The following is a 21,657-nucleotide window of genomic DNA, read 5'->3' as shown; positions in this document are numbered from 1 at the left end:
GTTCCAGATGAGTCCGGTGGTGTACCTATCCAGTATGCTGCCATGTGGAAATTGTTTTCTACCTTACTAGATGCAGAAAACATGGCACAGTGCCATCTCTCCAAACAGAAAGTAAGGCATAGCCAGGGGTCTGAGTTTAGGAACTACAGCTCTATGTAATCACTGGAGTGGCATCAGAAGGACTGGATACAACTATCACTAGTCCACCACTGCCAGCTGTCCACAGGCTACAACAACACTAGTCTACCATCTCTAGTGTCCGCTGGCTAAAACTAGCACCAGTCCACCACCCCTACTGTCCCTTGGCTACTATAACTACTACCAGTCCACCACTGCCTGCTGTCTGCTGGTTACTACAACTACCACAAGTTCACCACCCCTGCTGTCCACATGATACTACAACTACCACCAGTCCACCATCCCTGTTGTCCGCTGGCTCTTACAACTACCACCAGTCCACCACTCCTGCTGTCCTCTGGCTATAGCTATCACTAATTATGTCACTACTTGCTGCCCACTGGCTACAACTACCACCAGTCCACCACTGCCAGCTGTCTACGCTGGCTACTACAGCTACCACTAGGTCACCACTGCCTACTGGCTACTACAGCTACCACTAGGTCACCACTGCCTGCTGGCTACTACAGCTACCACTAGGTCACCACTGCCTGCTGGCTACTACAGCTACCACCAGTCCAACACCCTACTGCTCCTACTACAACCCAAGCCTACATATGCACAACCCACAATGATCCCAAAAAATGTTTTTAGCTTTTCATACAAAGGCTACTTCTTTGTCACTATTTTGACACATCAATCCTTTTGCAACTTTTAAACATGGAGCAATTTCACAAGGCCGGGCTACATGTACCCCTAGTCTACCAATGCCTGTTGTCTGCTGGCTAAAACTAGAACTAGTCCACCACTGCCTGCTGTCCATTTTATTCAGCTCGAATAGTCCACCACCATGCCCTTTCTCTGACAGACACAATGGGGGAGATTTATCATTGCTTTTAGAGTATTTTTGTCTATGTTTTGGCGCAGTTCAAGCGCAAGCAGCATATTTTGAGACTTTTATGCGCCTTTTGATATAGACAGTTTTACTCTTTTTGCCTACCCGTAGAACTTTTTCTTTTTGACCATGCAGTGGTCAAGTATTTATCATTTGCAACTTTTGTCAAAAGTCGCTATTTTGTTCGCAAAGGTACTTTTTTAGGTGCAAAGCTACACGACCTACCAGTAGGCGTGAGAATCACTTCTACCTTCCACAATTCAACCTTTAACCTCTTGTGGACCACAGCTTCCCACTCCCCTTCTATGACACGCGCTCACGAGCTGAGCACAGGTCATAGCTGGGTGGTCCTGGCTTTCTGCCACGAGGACCCATCTCTAATGCCAGACATCACTGATCACGGTGATGCCCGGCTTTAACCCCTTAGACACCGCAATCAAATTTGATTGTAGTGTCCAAAATGTAAGTAAAAATGTCCCAGAAGCTCTGTTACAGTAAGTAAAAACACCTAACCTGCCAAATTCAGGACCCTGAAAGTGTCTACTTCCCTCCCTCACAAGCATCTAGAAAAAGTGTATGTGGTAGAGCTTTTCCCACCACAGCAGAGCTGCGCAAATTCCTCATCCTGCTGCACCTTCTTGATAAATAAGATGCACGCTAGTCAAACCCACTGCCCAAATAAATGTGGGAAAATAGCCCTACCGAGACATTCATTGATAAATCTGGGTCAACGAGCCCAGACCCCATAGACTTCTTGGTCATCAGATTAGACCATTGACCAGAACTTGCCCAGCTTGTCATGGGTGTTCTGTCTTGTCAACGCTCCAGTGTGCCATCAGAGAGAGTGTTCAGTGCAGCAGGAGGTGTCATCCCTAAGTGAACAAGATTGCCTTCCAGAATTCCCTAATGGGGTATATGAAAGTGGATTTTCTAAAATGGACAACCTGCCATATCATTAGATCAGATGGGATTGAGATGTAAACTGATTCTAAATGTGGAGAAACATGTCTCCAATATTTCCCAAATTCAACAAGACATTCCCACTGTTCCAGGACATTACCCATATAAACAGAGACTGTCAGTCTCTATCCATAACTGGGCCCCCAATCTCTTTTCCCAAGCTAATAGACACACGGCCATTTACATAGGAGGCCAATTTAAACCCAATGAAATCTGGGGAGAACATAAAAACCCCATGAAGATGTTGTCTTCAGGGTTTTCCTTAAACCTTTTTAAATAGTATATATTACATTAAACAATTCCTTACTAATGAAAAACTAAACGCTAGTTCCTTAGATCTAATCTCGCTCCAGTTCATGATGAAAGTGGCAGCAAAATCAACCATTCCACTTAACACACTCCGTCCTCTATCTCAGTCATTCCAATGTTGTATTTATTAGAATATAATTCAGAGTTAATTTTCCCATCATCCACTCGTCTGCGACCTTCTAAATATCATGTCTAGACTTGTACTCTCCATAATGCTAATGTCCTTCCTTGTGTCCCCACTCTTCTCCTGTGCTGCACTCGTCCTCTGGTTTTCTCTACCACCATTAATCACAATAACCTCTAACATTCCCTCCTCTACAAATGTTGACAGCTCAGATTATTGTCTATACTTATCATGGAGGATGCATTAAGAAACATCTACTGTTGGTAAAGTATGTCAATCTCCATCTTGCACCCTATTGCATGCTTATTGTCAAGTACTGTAATGGTGAGTGGCAACCCACAGGTAAGGCTACTTTCACACTGCCGTTGTGACCCGCCCGTAACGGGTTCGTTAGGCTCTTTTTTTAGGCCTTTAAGGCCGTTATTGGGATGGGTCACAACGGGCAGGGCCGGTTCCCATTGTTTATAATGGGGTCCGTTGTTTCACAGGAGTATAGCGGGAGAAAAAGACACTCATTTTTCTCCCGCTATACTCCCGTCATTTTGCAATGGCCGATGTACTGCCAGGTCACAACGGCAGTGTGAAAGAAGCCTAAGTCTGGGCCCTTTAGTTGACTGGGCCCTGATGTGGCCTTGCTTATCCCAACTCTTAAAGTTGTTTTCTGGGACTTTTCTATTTTATTGTTGGCCTAACCTCATGATAGGCCATTGATGTCTACTTGGTGGGAGTCAGACACCTGGCACCCAGTCGATCAGCTGTTTGCCAGAGTCATGGCACCCGCATATTCAGGGGACACAGTGCTGGAAGCAGACAGATCATTGTGTAGTGGCCGTCCTGGGTTACAGCTCAGCTTCCATTCACTACAGCTAGGCGCAAGGTAATGTACAAAGCCCCCAGCTTCCATCTTGTTTTACTTCATAACAACAATTCACTGAAAAATTTGAATTATTCGGAATACTCTAGTGCCAGGTTAAATGCCATCACTGAGAAAAAATATTGACTAAAACTTTACTTTTAATAATTTCTTAAAATGTTCCAGCGGGTCACGTCACTTCTGCCTTCTGTGTTATTTCCTGTCCAGCCTATTTTCAGGACAGTTAAAGGGGTTATCCAGGAAAAAACTTTTTTTTATATATATTTTTATATATATCAACTGGCTCCAGAAAGTTAAACAGATTTATAAATTACTTCTATTAAAAAAATCTTAATCCTTTCAGTATTTATGAGCTTCTGAAGTTGAGTTGTTCTTTTCTGTCTAAGTGCTCTCTGATGACACGTGTCTCGGGAACCGCCCAGTTTAGAAGCAAATTCCCATAGCAAACCTCTTCTAAACTGGGCGGTTCCTGAGACACGTGTCATCAGAGAGCACTGAGACAGAAAAGAACAACTCAACTTCAGAAGCTCATAAATACTGAAAGGATTAAGATTTTTTAATAGAAGTAATTAACAAATCTGTGTAACTTTCTGGAGCCAGTTGATATATATATATAAAAAACTGTTTTTTCCTGGATAACCCCTTTAAATCATTGGTTATCCGCAACTCGTATTCGCTGCAATTCTCCCAACTAGCACCATTAATGCAGGGGAATCCTCTGTTCTCAATGCACATCAGGGAACTAGTTATATTGATAAGAGGGCACTGGTGCTATGTATTACCACAGGGTATATAACATGTATACAGAAAAAGTGAACAGAACTCCATATCATATAAATGGCCATTAGATATAATACTGAGCGATATTAGATTATTTATTTCACCATTGCTCATTTGAGTGTGATAATCAATAATTCCTTGAGTAGTAAAGATGAGGTGCTGCCTCTATACATTTCTCTATTCTTCTTATATTTGTAGGAGGGTAGGATCACCCGTATTCACGATTAAGTGATCAGTCCCGCATTGTAGGATTTATTTAGGTTGTTGACGGGACACAGTGACGTACTGACTCTACCCGTAACTATCATTCCCACTCCCTGACATAAACTAGTCTCCTGATGAACTGTATGTAAACACAGGGAAATGCATTGAGATGGAGATATATAGGGGCATGAATTGTTTATTGTCCCATGACATAGGTGGTTATACCATTACCTCTATTATGACTTAAAGGGGTTATCAACTGGCTCCAGAAAGTTAAACAGATTTGTAAATTACTTCTATTAAAAAATCTTAATCCTTTCAGTACTTATGAGCTGCTGAAGTTGAGTTGTTCTTTTCTGTCTAAGTGCTCTCTGATGACACGTGTCTCAGGAAACGTCCAGTTTAGAAGAGGTTTGCTATGGGGATTTGCTTCTAAACTGGGCGGTTCCTGAGACAGGTGTCATCAGAGAGCACTTAGACAGAAAAGAACAACCTTAACTTCAGAAGCTCATAAGTACTGAAAGGATTAAGATTTTTTAATAGAAGAAATTTACTAATCTGTTTAACTTTCTGGATCCAGTTGATATATAAAAGGGGTTATCCAAGAAAAAACTTTTTTATATATATCAACTCCCATAGACATGAATGGAGGGGGCATGGCGTAACATCATGAACGTGGAAGCTCCAAACTTCCATGTTCCAGTTGCCGCCGCTGCCGGCCCGGAGATTGCGGGGATCGCCAGCGGCGGGCCCCAATGATCAGACATCTTATCCCCTATCCTTTGGATAGGGAGATAAGATGTTTTTCGGCAGAGTACCCCTTTAACCCTTACACTGCTCTCCTGCAGCTAATGTAACAGCAATTTCTACAGAGAAGCAGTGTAGGAGTTAAATCTATGGACATGGAATAAATATCACTGATAAGGAGACAGGAGCAGCCAGTGAAGGAGGAGGAGAAGATACAGTATGTGTCCCCTATGAGTGGAGGAGATTTATCAAAACCTGTCTAGAGGAAAAGTTGCTGAGTTGCCCATAGCAACCAATCAGATCGCTTTTTTTTCATTTTCCAGAGGCCTTTTCAAAAATGAAAGAAGCGATCTGATTGGTTGCTATGGGCAACTGGGCAACTTTTCCTCTAGACAGGTCTTGATAAATCTCCCCAGTGTTCACATCATGATTTAACCTTACCATCAAGGTTTACATTGACATTCTCTCATAAAGAGATGCCAACATATACTACGGTGTACTGGCATCGGCCATTTACTTTAATGGCCCAAAACAGAGTCAACCAGTGCCTAGGTTTAGTCCATTTTCTGGATGTATATAACTCAAAAGTGCAGTTGTTGTTTTTTTCTAGACTGTCCGGGCATGCTGGGAGTTGTAATTTTGCAACAGCTGGAGGCACCCTGGTTGGGAAACACTGATCTAATAAATGCCATCTTTACCCTCACATCTGCTGTTTCTTATGTGTATGTGGATAAGATGTTTTATAGGGGAAGGAAACAACAAGTATAAAGAACAAATAACTACATAAAAACACTCTCAGTAAGTTTCCCGTCTCCTGTTGGCACAGATCAAAGCCCCCACCCAGAGCCGTGCCAGGCGCTAGATCAATGCCTTCAGTCTTGACAGTTCTGAAGAAAGTTTGGATGTTTTAGGGGAAAACTTGCTGTATTTTGACATCGCCAGCCGTGACAGCCGCTCCACATTCATAGCTGGGGTATTGTATCCTACTGTATAACACTGACATCCTATACAAAGTACTGTATTCCAGCAAGACAGGGCACAACATAGACAGACGGGCAAACTGACGGCACACCCCATCACCCGTGGCAGTCTGCAGCACATCACACCTTCAGACATTAGGGGATGAATAAAGAATAAAAATAATAAACTATTCTTAAAGAAGTACTCCAGGGTTCCTTTGTTTTGTCCTTTTTTTGCACCCTCGCCATCGCTAGTCGTACTTGCATCTGTGTTTCATTACTCTAGCTTGATCATGTGATCACCAGTCTGACTCCATGCTTAAAGGGGTACTCAGGTGGAAATATTTTTTTTTTTTAAATCAACTGGTGCCAGAAAGGTAAACAGATTTGTAAATCTTAATCCTTCCAGTACTTACTAGCTGCTGAATACTAGTGAGGAAATTATTTTCTTTTTGGAACACAGAGCTCTCTGCTGAATCACGAACACAGTGCTCTCTGCTGACATCTCTGTCCATTTTAAGAACTGCGAAGAGTAGGAGAAAATCCCCATAGAAAACATATGCTGCTCTGGACAATTCCTAAAATGGACAGAGATGTCCGCAGAGAGCACTGTGCTCGTGATGTCAACAGACAGCTCTGTGTTCCAAAAAGAAAATAATTTCCTCTGTAGTATTCAGCAGCTAATAAGTACTGGAAGAATTAAGATTTTTTAATAGACATAATTTACAAATCTGTTTTTATCTTTCTTGCACCAGTTGATTTAAAAAAAAAAAAAAAAAAGTTCTCCACCTATTGAATAAATCATCGTTGGATGGTGAGTGCAGTCTCATTTCATTCTTGCATTCAGCATTAGAATACAGTGACCCCCCGACCTACGATGGCCCCGACATACGATCTTTTCAACATAGGATGGTCTCTCAGAGGCCATCGCATGTTGAAGGCAGCATTAACATACAATGCTTTTGTAAGTCGGGGCCATCGCATAAACTGCTATCCGGCAGCGTAGACTGCTTCAGCTGCCACCGGATAGCCGTTTACGGTGCCCCATGTGGTCTGCTGATGATCACTTACCTGTCCTCGGGGCTCCGGCGCGTCCTCTTCGGGATCCCCTGCATCTCCATCGTTGTCATCACGTCGCCGCGCACACCGTCCCGTCATCCAATAGGAGCGGCGTGCGTAGGAACGTGATGGCGGCGACGGAGAGCAAGGATGCCGGGGAAGCAGAGGCCTTGCCGGAGCGTCGGGGACGCGGCGACATCGATGGAAGGCGACGTCCAGGGCAGCGGTGAAGGTCCGGAGTGGCGGGGACAGGTGAGTACAACTTCCTTTACCAGTGGTCTTCAACCTGCGGACCTCCAGATGTTGCAAAACTACAACTCCCAGCATGCCCGGACAGCCGTTGGCTGTCCGGGCATGCTGGGTGTTGTAGTTTTGCAACATCTGGAGGTCCGCAAGTTGTAGACCACTGTCCTATACTTTACATTGCACGGATCGACTGCACTGGACCTCAGCTTAGCAGAAAAGAGAGAGAAGAGACTCCTCCCAGGGCTTTTATGGGGGAGACTCTGGTTGGGGTCCCATTGGTCACCCTTAGGTCACCTGGTCACTGATACCTCCTGGATCACATGACAACTCACATTTTAAACAGTCTTAAAGTGACAACGCTTTCCCCACACATTACACAGTATAATACATGGTAAACATATGTACATGGGGGGGGGGGGGACAAGTGCAGGGGGGGCCCAGGGGACACTGAAGGGAGGCTGCCTGACAGAGCAGCAAGGGTACGGGGTAACAACTCCCATACTGGGCCACCACATCACCATGCCAAATAGCAATAGCGGGCTGCACTTTCTTCCTGGTATTGCATTCATAGCTCTAGATGCCATAAGAAGTGTTCTCGTCTGACCAAATGCTTCTGGGATGTTCAATTCAGCAACAAGAGGCTCATACTTTCCTCTGTCTATTGTCTAAGGCGGCTTAGTGAGCGTCGTGCCGAGGAACTTCAGACTAAACCTAATGAATAGGAAGGAGAGTGGTGATAAGAGCGCAGCCACCTCCCGAGGCCTCCAATCCTCACTTCTATTTAGCTGAGAAGAGACGCTTCCCGTCAAGGCTGGAACTTTATGTCTCTGCCTTCTCCTTTGTTTCTCATCACGGAGCCTTGAAAGCAGAAGAAAGCTGTGATATGTCTACGTTCTGTATTCAGGGGGAGGGGAACGGTGAACTTAGGATCTAGTTTACCTCATGTAAAGAGGCCATGCTCACTAGTGACTTGTGGTGTCTGGGGTGTTGCAATGATATTACAGGGTCGGGTGGTATGAACCCTTACTTGTCATGATGCCAGGGTGCGGTTTGCTTAGTATTGGAGGTCCTGACGCCAACCGGCCCACAAACGTCAGGGATAATAAACGGAATGTCCACAGCAAAATTTATGAGATAATTGGAAACTTTTACTTGAACTTTTATGCAACAGTCTTTATAAGTATACGGTGTCTCTCGAGGTAACCGGGATGCAGGTTCCTCACCGGCTTTGCTGGGACGGATAGTCTTGAGCTTTAAAGGGGTTGTGCGCTGCCCTGCCTTTCGGAGCTCTGCTCGCAGCGTCCGGAAGTTCATTACTCCGAACGCTGTGTGCGGGCTTCCGTGTTCGCGGGCGTCCCCTTGTGACGTCACGCCCGCCCCCTCAACGAAAGTGTATGGGAAGGGGGCGCAACCGCCCTCTTCCCATAGACTTTCGTTGAGGGGGCGCCCGCGAACACGGAAGCCCGCACACAGCGTTCGGAGTAATGAACTTCCGGGCGCTGCGAGCGGAGCTCCGAAAAGCAGGGCAGCGCACAACCCCTTTAAGCAGGCCACTGTGCTACTAATTATAAGTTTTGAGTGGAATAGTAGTCACACAAGATTTGTAGGTTGAGCTTTATAACTCACGGTTTTAGTGGCTGATGGTTCTTTAGGCTTTGGCCTAGTTGAGATGACTGAAGATATGCTGATTTGCGGATTGTGCTTGCATGATAGTCCGGAACTAAGAGCAGGACCTAAGAGAGAGAATTTACAGACTACAGCGCTTTATATATTAAGGGGGCTGGACTAATCCCATTGGTTGCAAAGCCTGTAAGTCCTGAACCCAGAGAACTCTGGGTACATCACATGACATCATCACATGACCCTGGAAGGTCCTAAACATCTAGACGACCATTATAATATATCATGTGACCTGGGTAGGTCCTATACATTTGTACACTATATAAAAAATATATTTATATGAGGCGACCAAGGGGCAAGCCCTGCAGGAGAGCCCTGTTGAATGGAGGGACTCTAGCTGAGAGGACTTTAGACAGGGACAGGACAAGGTCCTGTACCAGGACACCACAGACTGGTACAAGGTTAGAAACCTATTCCAACCATGATGTAGACACAATGCATATGTGGAACAAACTGTTCCAAACGCTGGAGCCGGCGCCGGGAGCTTGTGACGTCATAGCCCCACCCCCTCATGACATCACGCCCCATCCCCTCAATGCAAGTCTATGGGAGGTCAATGCAAGTCTTTCAAAACCGGGTTCTATTACAGATTAGTGTGTTGGCGGCAATCTTAAAGGGGCACTCCGGTGGAAAACAATTTTTTTCAAATCAACTGGCTCCAGAGAGTTAAACAGATTTGTAAATTACTTCTATTAAAAAATCTTAACCCTTCCAGTACTTATCAGCTGCTGTATACTACAGAGGAAGTTGTGTAGTTCTTTTCTGTCTGACCACAGTGCTCTCTGCTGCCACTTCTGTCCATGTCAGGAACTTTCCAGAGAAGGAGAGGTTTGCTATAGGGATTTGCTCCTACTCTGGACAGTTCCTGACACAGACAGAGGTGTCAGCAGAGAGCACTGTGGTCAGACTGAGGAGAACAACTCAGCTTCCTGTGGAGCATACAGCAGCTGAAGAAATGGAGTGGCACAAGCTGGGGGTTAAGGGGGAATGAAATGGCACAGGGAGTAGCAGTCACATTTGTAATGCTGATACTGGATACTGGTATCACGTTAGGTGTCTTAGGACCCCCAACGACATGCATGCAATTGGCGGTACGGCAAAGAGTGTGTCACCAAACTATGCACGTCTAAAAAGGATGTCAGGACCATATCCACCGTTAGGAAAAAAATCAGTAGATATGATTGTAAGAAATTTATAGTGGTTCTCCTGCACCCTGAGTATCCATGTGGGAACCTCAGTATAATAGGTATCTCTGAGTCTGATAGTGTGGTGTCCCAGTACTGGAGTGCATCCTGTCAGGTAAACATTGCTTCAGGTGCCTGCATTAGGCCCTGCTGCTCAGTTGATGCTTCAATACTTATGATCTTTGCCTGTTAATTTACGTAGTTTTCCACCTTTAAGAAATGTGCAGTATATCTGTAAGGAAGCATAATGAAGAGTACTCATGTGACCCTGATTGCCCAATGGGATGCCCCCCTAGCCAAGCCTAATATAGTGTAGAGGGGGAGGAGCTATTCAGTTTAGATCAGTGTGTGTTCAGTGCAGAGCTCAGTGTGAGCTGCAGTGTGGAGAGAAGACAGCAGGAGTGTGAGGTGATTGAAGGAAAGCCTAAAGAAATCTTCAAGCAAGCAACTGCTCCATTCTGCAAGTGTTACACGCCCAGGAGGATTTAGAGATTCCTAATTGTGAGCACAATACTCGGTGAGTTGACGGGCCACATACAAATAGTTCATACCCTGGCAGTGTAGCATAATTGGACACTATCAGAACCAGCGACGGGACCCCAGCAATCAGACATCTTATCCCCTATACTTTGGATACGGGATAAGATGTCTAGGGGTGACTAACCCCTTTAAGTCTAAAGTCCCAAGCACAATACTATAAGTCCCAGCAAGATTACAGGGCTCCCAAATGTTACACTGCATCTCCTCTACACTAATCTGGGCTGTGAGGATTGTAACATCTACTCCTGCCTTAGTAAAGACAACCTGCCATCAGTGTATTTATTATCCCATGCCTGGCCCAGGAGAAGCTGTCCTATCCTTAGAACGTGTAGGTTAATGGTGCCCTGGCCTCACAATCATACCCATACACTCTGCACGCAGTTCCCCCCAAATTGGGCCCCACAATAGGGTGGTCCCCTAGTTCACTTTCTCATGATAATGCATAGGTGGGAGGTGTGGAGGTTAGGAGAGCAAAATGGTATCTTGTATTCCAGTGGTCTCCAAAACTGTGGACCTCCACACGTTGCAAAACTACAACTCCCAGCCTGCCTGGACAGCCAATGGCTGTCCAAGCATGCTGAGAGTTGTAGTTTTGTAACAGCTTGAGGTTCACAGTTTGGAGACCACTGGTGTATGCCATCAATAGGCTATAACATTGATAAGGGTTAAGCCTTTAGCAAGTTTTAGTTGTAAATCTCGGGCCCTAGTATTCTAGTCCGGTCCAAGGCATATAAAATGTAATTTATGCTAATTGTATCTCTTATTTATAATATATTGCATTTCTGAAACTTCTTCATTTTATGACAAAAGTCAAATCCGAAGATTCAGCAAAATAAAACAAGCGAGGAAAACAAATGAAGCGGGTCATTATGTAAATGTATGCTTATAGAATGAACAAGGCAGCGCTATAGGGGAAATTATTACCTTTCTTTCACTTGGAATCGCCCATTAATACAGCGCAATCTACAACAGAAATAGTCAGTGAAAAAGACCTATAGCTCAGACCTCGGAAAATGGTGAGAATTACGTCCACTACACACACCCTCACCTGTACACTATACATATACTACACACACCCTCACCTGTACACTATACATATACTATACACACCCTCACCTGCCCCCTATACATTTACTACACACACCCTCACCTGCCCCCTATACATATACTATACACACCCTCACCTGCCCCCTATACATATACTATACACACCCTCACCTGTACACTATACATATACTACACACACCCTCACCTGCCCCCTATACATATACTATACACACCCTCACCTGCCCCCTATACATATACTATACACACCCTCACCTGCCCCCTATACATATACTATACACACCCTCACCTGCCCCCTATACATATACTATACACACCCTCACCTGTACACTATACATATACTACACACACCCTCACCTGCCCCCTATACATATACTATACACACCCTCACCTGCCCCCTATACATATACTATACACACCCTCACCTGTCCTCTATACATATACTATACACACCCTCACCTGCCCCCTATACATATACTATATACACCCTCACCTGCCCCCTATACATATACTATACACACCCTCACCTGCCCCCTATACATATACTATACACACCCTCACCTGTACACTATACATATACTACACACACCCTCACCTGCCCCCTATACATATACTATACACACCCTCACCTGCCCCCTATACATATACTATACACACCCTCACCTGTCCCCTATACATATACTATACACACCCTCACCTGCCCCCTATACATATACTATACACACCCTCACCTGCCCCCTATACATATACTATACACACCCTCACCTGCCCCCTATACATATACTATACACACCCTCACCTGCCCCCTATACATATACTATACACACCCTCACCTGTCCCCTATACATATACTATACACACCCTCACCTGCCCCTATACATATATTATACCCACCCTCACCTGCCCCCTATACATATACTACACACACCCTCACCTGCCCCCTATACATATACTATACACACCCTCACCTGTCCCCTATACATATACTATACACACCCTCACCTGTACACTATACATATACTACACACACCCCCACCTGTACACTATACATATACTATACACACCCTCAACTGCCCCCTATACATATACTATACACAACCTCACCTGCCCCTATACATATATTATACACAGCCTCACCTGTCCTCTATACATATACTATATACACCCTCACCTGTCCCCTATACATATACTATACACACCCTCACCTGCCCCCTATACATATACTATACACACCCTCACCTGCCCCCTATACATATATTATACCCACCCTCACCTGCCCCCTATACATATACTATACCCACCCTCACCTGTCCACTGTACATATACTATACACACCCTCACCTGCCCCCTATACATATACTATACACACCCTCACCTGCCCCCTATACATATACTATACACACCCTCACCTGCCTCCTATACATATACTATACACACCCTCACCTGTCCCCTATACATATACTATACCCACCATCACCTGAACCCTATACATATACTATACAAACCCTCACCTGCCCCCTATACATATATTATACCCACCCTCACCTGCCCCCTATACATATACTATACACAGCCTCACCTGTACACTATACATATACTATACCCACCCTCACCTGCCCCCTATACATATACTATACCCACTAGGGGTGTGAATCGCCAATAATTTGGCGATTCGATTCGAATCGCGATACCAGGGTGGCGATTCGATATATCGCAATATATCGCGATACTGTTATGTTGGCGATATATCGCGATATTCCCTATTAAAAGCTTGGGAAAACGTATTCTAGCTGAGAAAGAACAAGATCCCGCGAGAGTTGTCCTGTGAGTACGTACGTTCTCCTTCCTGTTTGTTCTGAGTCTGTAGTCTCGCAATAGCAGCCTGCGAGTGGGACAGAGCAGATATCAGGTACACTGCCAACTAGTGGTCAGGAGTTTAAGTGTTACAAAAAAAATTAGACAGAAATAGGACTGTGACTCAGTGAGTGAAATACAGTAAATGTTAATTATAATAATTTATAAAAAAAATCGATTCTCAGAATTTTAAAATCGATTCAGTATCGCGGAACAAAAGAATCGCGATAATCGCGCGAATCTATTTTTTCTTACATCCCTATTACCCACCATCACCTGCCCCCTATACATATACTATACCCACCATCACCTGCCCCCTATACATATACTATACCCACCTCACCTGTCCCCTATACATATATTATATAAACCCTCACCTGCCCCCTATACATATACTATACCCACCTCACCTGTCCTCTATACATATATTATATACACCCTCACCTGTCCTCTATACATATACTATACACACCCTCACCTGCCTTCTATACATATACTATACCCACCATCACCTGTCCTCTATACATATACTATACACACCCTCACCTGCCCCCTATACATATACTATACACACCCTCACCTGCCCCCTACACATATACTATACACACCATCACCTGTCCTCTATACATATACTATACACACCCTTACCTGCCCTCTATACATATACTATACCCACCCTCACCTGCCCCCTATACATATACTATACACACCCTCACCTGTCCTCTATACATATACTATACACACCCTCACTTGCCCCCTATACATATATTATACACAGCCTCACCTGTCCTCTATACATATACTATATACACCCTCACCTGCCCCCTATACATATACTATACACACTCTCACCTGTCCACTATACATATACTATACACACCCTCACCTGCCCCCTATACATATACTATACCCACCCTCACCTGCCCCCTACACATATACTATACCCACCATCACCTGTCCTCTATACATATACTATACACACTCTCACCTGCCCCCTATACATATACTATACACACCCTCACCTGCCCCCTATACATATACTATACACACCCTCACCTGCCCCCTACACATATACTATACCCACCATCAACTGTCCTCTATACATATACTATACCCACCCTAACCTGTCCCCTATACATATATTATACACACCCTCACCTGTCCCCTATACATATATTATACAGAGCCTCACCTGTCCCCTATACATATATTATAGGCAACCTCACCTGTCCTCTATACATATATTAAACACACCCTCACCTGTCCACTATTCATATATTATGTACAGCCTCACCTGTCCTCTATGCATATATACAGCTTCACCTGTCCTCTATACATATATTATACACAGCATCACCTGTCCTCTATACATATATACAGCTTCACCTGTCCTCTATACATATACTATATACACCCTCACCTGCCCCCTACACATATACTATACACACCCTCACCTGCCCCCTATACATATACTATACACACCATCACCTGTCCTCTATACATATACTATACCCACCCTCACCTGCCCCCTATACATATACTATACACACCCTCACCTGTCCTCTATACATATACTATACACACCCTCACTTGCCCCCTATACATATATTATACACAGCCTCACCTGTCCTCTATACATATACTATATACACCCTCACCTGCCCCCTATACATATACTATACACACTCTCACCTGTCCACTATACATATACTATACACACCCTCACCTGCCCCCTATACATATACTATACCCACCCTCACCTGCCCCCTACACATATACTATACCCACCATCACCTGTCCTCTATACATATACTATACACACTCTCACCTGCCCCCTATACATATACTATACACACCCTCACCTGCCCCCTATACATATACTATACACACCCTCACCTGCCCCCTACACATATACTATACCCACCATCAACTGTCCTCTATACATATACTATACCCACCCTAACCTGTCCCCTATACATATATTATACACACCCTCACCTGTCCCCTATACATATATTATACAGAGCCTCACCTGTCCCCTATACATATATTATAGGCAACCTCACCTGTCCTCTATACATATATTAAACACACCCTCACCTGTCCACTATTCATATATTATGTACAGCCTCACCTGTCCTCTATGCATATATACAGCTTCACCTGTCCTCTATACATATATTATACACAGCATCACCTGTCCTCTATACATATATACAGCTTCACCTGTCCTCTATACATATACTATATACACCCTCACCTGCCCCCTACACATATACTATACACACCCTCACCTGCCCCCTATACATATACTATACACACCATCACCTGTCCTCTATACATATACTATACCCACCATCACCTGTCCTCTATACATATATTATATACACCCTCACCTGTCCTCTATACATATACTATATACACCCTCACCTGCCCCCTATACATATACTATACACACCATCACCTGTCCTCTATACATATACTATACCCACCATCACCTGTCCTCTATACATATACTATACCCACCATCCCTGTCCTCTATACATATACTATACACAACCTCACCTGCCTCCTATACATATACTATACACACCCTCACCTGCCCCCTATACATATACTATACACACCCTCACCTGCCCCCTATACATATACTATACACACCCTCACCTGCCTCCTATACATATACTATACACACCCTCACCTACCCCCTACACATATACTATACACACCATCACCTGTCCTCTATACATATACTATACCCACCATCACCTGTCCTCTATACATATATTATATACATCCTCACCTGCACCCTATACATATACCATACACACCCTCACCTGCCCCCTATACATATACTATACCCACCCTCACCTGCCCCCTATACATATACTATACACACCTTCACCTGCCCCCTATACATATACTATACACACCCTCACCTGCCCCCTATACATATACTATACCCACCCTCACCTGCCCCCTACACATATACTATACCCACCATCACCTGTCCACTATACATATACTATACACACCCTCACCTGCCCCCTATACATATACTATACACACCCTCACCTGCCCCCTATACATATACTATACCCACCCTCACCTGTCCACTATACATATACTATACACACCCTCACCTGTCCACTATACATATACTATGCACACCCTCACCTGCCCCCTATACATATACTATACCCACCCTCACCTGCCCCCTACACATATACTATACACACCCTCACCTGCCCCCTATACATATACTATACCCACCCTCACCTGTCCACTATACATATACTATACACACCCTCACCTGTCCTCTATACATATACTATACACACCCTCCTCACCTGCCCCCTATACATATACTATGCACACCCTCACCTGCCCCCTATACATATACTATACACAGCCTCACCTGCCCCCTACACATATACTATACCCACCATCACCTGTCCTCTATACATATACTATACCCACCATCACCTGTCCTCTATACATATTATATACATCCTCACCTGCCCCTATACATATACTATACACACCCTCACCTGCCCCCTATACATATACTATACACACCCTCACCTGCCCCCTACACATATACTATACCCACCATCACCTGTCCTCTATACATATACTATACACACCCTCACCTGCCCCCTATACATATACTATACACACCCTCACCTGCCCCCTATACATATACTATACACACCCTCACCTGCCCCCTACACATATACTATACCCACCATCACCTGTCCTCTATACATATACTATACCCACCCTAACCTGTCCCCTATACATATATTATACACACCCTCACCTGCCTCCTATACATATACTATACACACCCTCACCTGCCCCCTATACATATACTATACACACCCTCACCTGCCCCCTATACATATACTATACACACCCTCACCTGCCCTCTATACATATATTATATACACCCTCACCTGTCCTCTATACATATACTATATACACCCTCACCTGTCCACTATACATATACTATACCCACCCTCACCTGCCCCCTATACATATACTATACCCACCCTCACCTGCCCCCTACACATATACTATACCCACCATCACCTGTCCTCTATACATATACTATACACACCCTCACCTGCCCCCTATACATATACTATACACACCCTCACCTGCCTCCTATACATATACTATACACACCCTCACCTGCCCCCTATACATATACTATACACACCCTAACCTGCCCCCTATACATATACTATACCCACCCTCACCTGCCCCAATACATATACTATACACACCCTCACCGGCTCCCTATACATATACTATACACACCCTCACCTGCCCCCTATACATATACTCTACCCACCCTCACCTGCTCCTATACATATACTATACCCACCCTCACCTGTCCACTATACATATACTATACACACCCTCACCTGCCCCCTATACATATACTATACACACCCTCACCTGCCCCCTATACATATACTATACACACCCTCACCTGCCTCCTATACATATACTATACACACCCTCACCTGCCCCCTATACATATACTATACACACCCTCACCTGCCCCCTATACATATACTATACCCACCCTCACCTGTCCACTGTACATATACTATACACACCCTCACCTGTCCACTATACATATACTATACACACCCTCACCTGCCCCCTATACATATACTATACCCACCCTCACCTGCCCCCTACACATATACTATACCCACCATCACCTGTCCTCTATACATATACTATACACACCCTCACCTGCCCCCTATACATATACACACCCTCACCTGCCTCCTATACATATACTATACACACCCTCACCTGCCCCCTACACATATACTATACACACCATCACCTGTCCTCTATACATATACTATACCCACCATCACCTGTCCTCTATACATATATTATATACATCCTCACCTGCCCCTATACATATACTATACACACCCTCACCTGCCCCCTATACATATACTATACCCACCTCACCTGACCCCTATACATATACTATACACACCCTCACCTGCCCCCTATACATATACTATACACACCCTCACCTGCCCCCTTAACATATACTATACCCACCCTCACCTGCCCCCTACACATATACTATACCCACCATCACCTGTCCACTATACATATACTATACACACCCTCACCTGCCCCCTACACATATACTATACCCACCATCACCTGTCCTCTATACATATACTATACACACCCTCACCTGCCCCCTATACATATACTATACACACCCTCACCTGCCCCCTATACATATACTATACACACCCTCACCTGCCCCCTACACATATACTATTCCCACCATCACCTGTCCACTATACATATACTATACACACCCTCACCTGCCCCCTACACATATACTATACCCACCATCACCTGTCCTCTATACATATACTATACCCACCCTAACCTGTCCCCTATACATATATTATACACACACCCTCACCTGTCCCCTATACATATATTATACAGAGCCTCACCTGTCCCCTATACATATATTATAGGCAACCTCACCTGTCCTCTATACATATATTATACACACCCTCACCTGTCCACTATTCATATATTATATACAGCCTCATCTGTCCTCTATGCATATATACAGCTTCACCTGTCCTCTATACATATATAATACACAGCATCACCTGTCCTCTATACATATATACAGCTTCACCTGTCCTCTATACATATACTATATACACCCTCACCTGCCCCCTACACATATACTATACACACCCTCACCTGCCCCCTATACATATACTATACACACCATCACCTGTCCTCTATACATATACTATACCCACCATCACCTGTCCTCTATACATATATTATATACACCCTCACCTGTCCTCTATACATATACTATATACACCCTCACCTGCCCCCTATACATATACTATACACACCATCACCTGTCCTCTATACATATACTATACCCACCATCACCTGTCCTCTATACATATACTATACCCACCATCCCTGTCCTCTATACATATACTATACACAACCTCACCTGCCTCCTATACATATACTATACACACCCTCACCTGCCCCCTATACATATACTATACACACCCTCACCTGCCCCCTATACATATACTATACACACCCTCACCTGCCTCCTATACATATACTATACACACCCTCACCTACCCCCTACACATATACTATACACACCATCACCTGTCCTCTATACATATACTATACCCACCATCACCTGTCCTCTATACATATATTATATACATCCTCACCTGCCCCCTATACATATACTATACACACCCTCACCTGCCCCCTATACATATACTATACCCACCCTCACCTGCCCCCTATACATATACTATACACACACTCACCTGCCCCCTATACATATACTATACACACCCTCACCTGCCCCCTATACATATACTATACCCACCCTCACCTGCCCCCTACACATATACTATACCCACCATCACCTGTCCACTATACATATACTATACACACCCTCACCTGCCCCCTATACATATACTATACACACCCTCACCTGCCTCCTATACATATACTATACCCACCCTCACCTGTCCACTATACATATACTATACACACCCTCACCTGCCCCCTATACATATACTATACCCACCCTCACCTGTCCACTGTACATATACTATACACACCCTCACCTGTCCACTATACATATACTATACACACCCTCACCTGCCCCCTACACATATACTATACCCACCATCACCTGTCCTCTATACATATACTATACCCACCATCACCTGCCCCCTATACATATACTATATACACCCTCACCTGCCCCCTACACATATACTATACACACCCTCACCTGCCCCTATACATATACTATACCCACCCTCACCTGCCCCCTACACATATACTATACACACCCTCACCTGTCCACTATACATATACTACACACACCCTCACCTGTCCTCTATACATATACTATACACACCCTCCTCACCTGCCCCCTATACATATACTATACACACCCTCACCTGCCCCCTATACATATACTATACACAGCCTCACCTGCCCCCTACACATATACTATACCCACCATCACCTGTCCTCTATACATATACTATACCCACCATCACCTGCCCCCTATACATATACTATAAACACCCTCACCTGCCCCCTATACATATACTATACACACCCTCACCTGCCTCCTATACATATACTATACACACCCTCACCTGCCCCCTATACATATACTATACACACCCTCACCTGCCCCCTATACATATACTATACCCACCCTCACCTGTCCACTGTACATATACTATACACACCCTCACCTGTCCACTATACATATACTATACACACCCTCACCTGCCCCCTATACATATACTATACCCACCCTCACCTGCCCCCTACACATATACTATACCCACCATCACCTGTCCTCTATACATATACTATACACACCCTCACCTGCCCCCTATACATATACTATACACACCCTCACCTGCCTCCTATACATATACTATACACACCCTCACCTGCCCCCTACACATATACTATACACACCATCACCTGTCCTCTATACATATACTATACCCACCATCACCTGTCCTCTATACATATATTAACTACATCCTCACCTGCCCCTATACATATACTATACACACCCTCACCTGCCCCCTATACATATACTATACACACCCTCACCTGCCCCCTATACATATACTATACACACCCTCACCTGCCCCCTACACATATACTATACCCACCCTCACCTGCCCCCTACACATATACTATACCCACCATCACCTGTCCACTATACATATACTATACCCACCCTCACCTGCCCCCTATACATATACTATACACACCCTCACCTGCCCCCTATACATATACTATACACACCCTCACCTGCCCCCTACACATATACTATACCCACCCTCACCTGCCCCCTACACATATACTATACCCACCATCACCTGTCCACTATACATATACTATACACACCCTCACCTGCCCCCTACACATATACTATACCCACCATCACCTGT

This window comes from Hyla sarda, chromosome 3 (assembly GCF_029499605.1).
Source record: "Hyla sarda isolate aHylSar1 chromosome 3, aHylSar1.hap1, whole genome shotgun sequence".
Classification (NCBI taxonomy): domain Eukaryota; kingdom Metazoa; phylum Chordata; class Amphibia; order Anura; family Hylidae; genus Hyla; species Hyla sarda.
Note: the sequence above shows the minus strand (reverse complement) of the source record.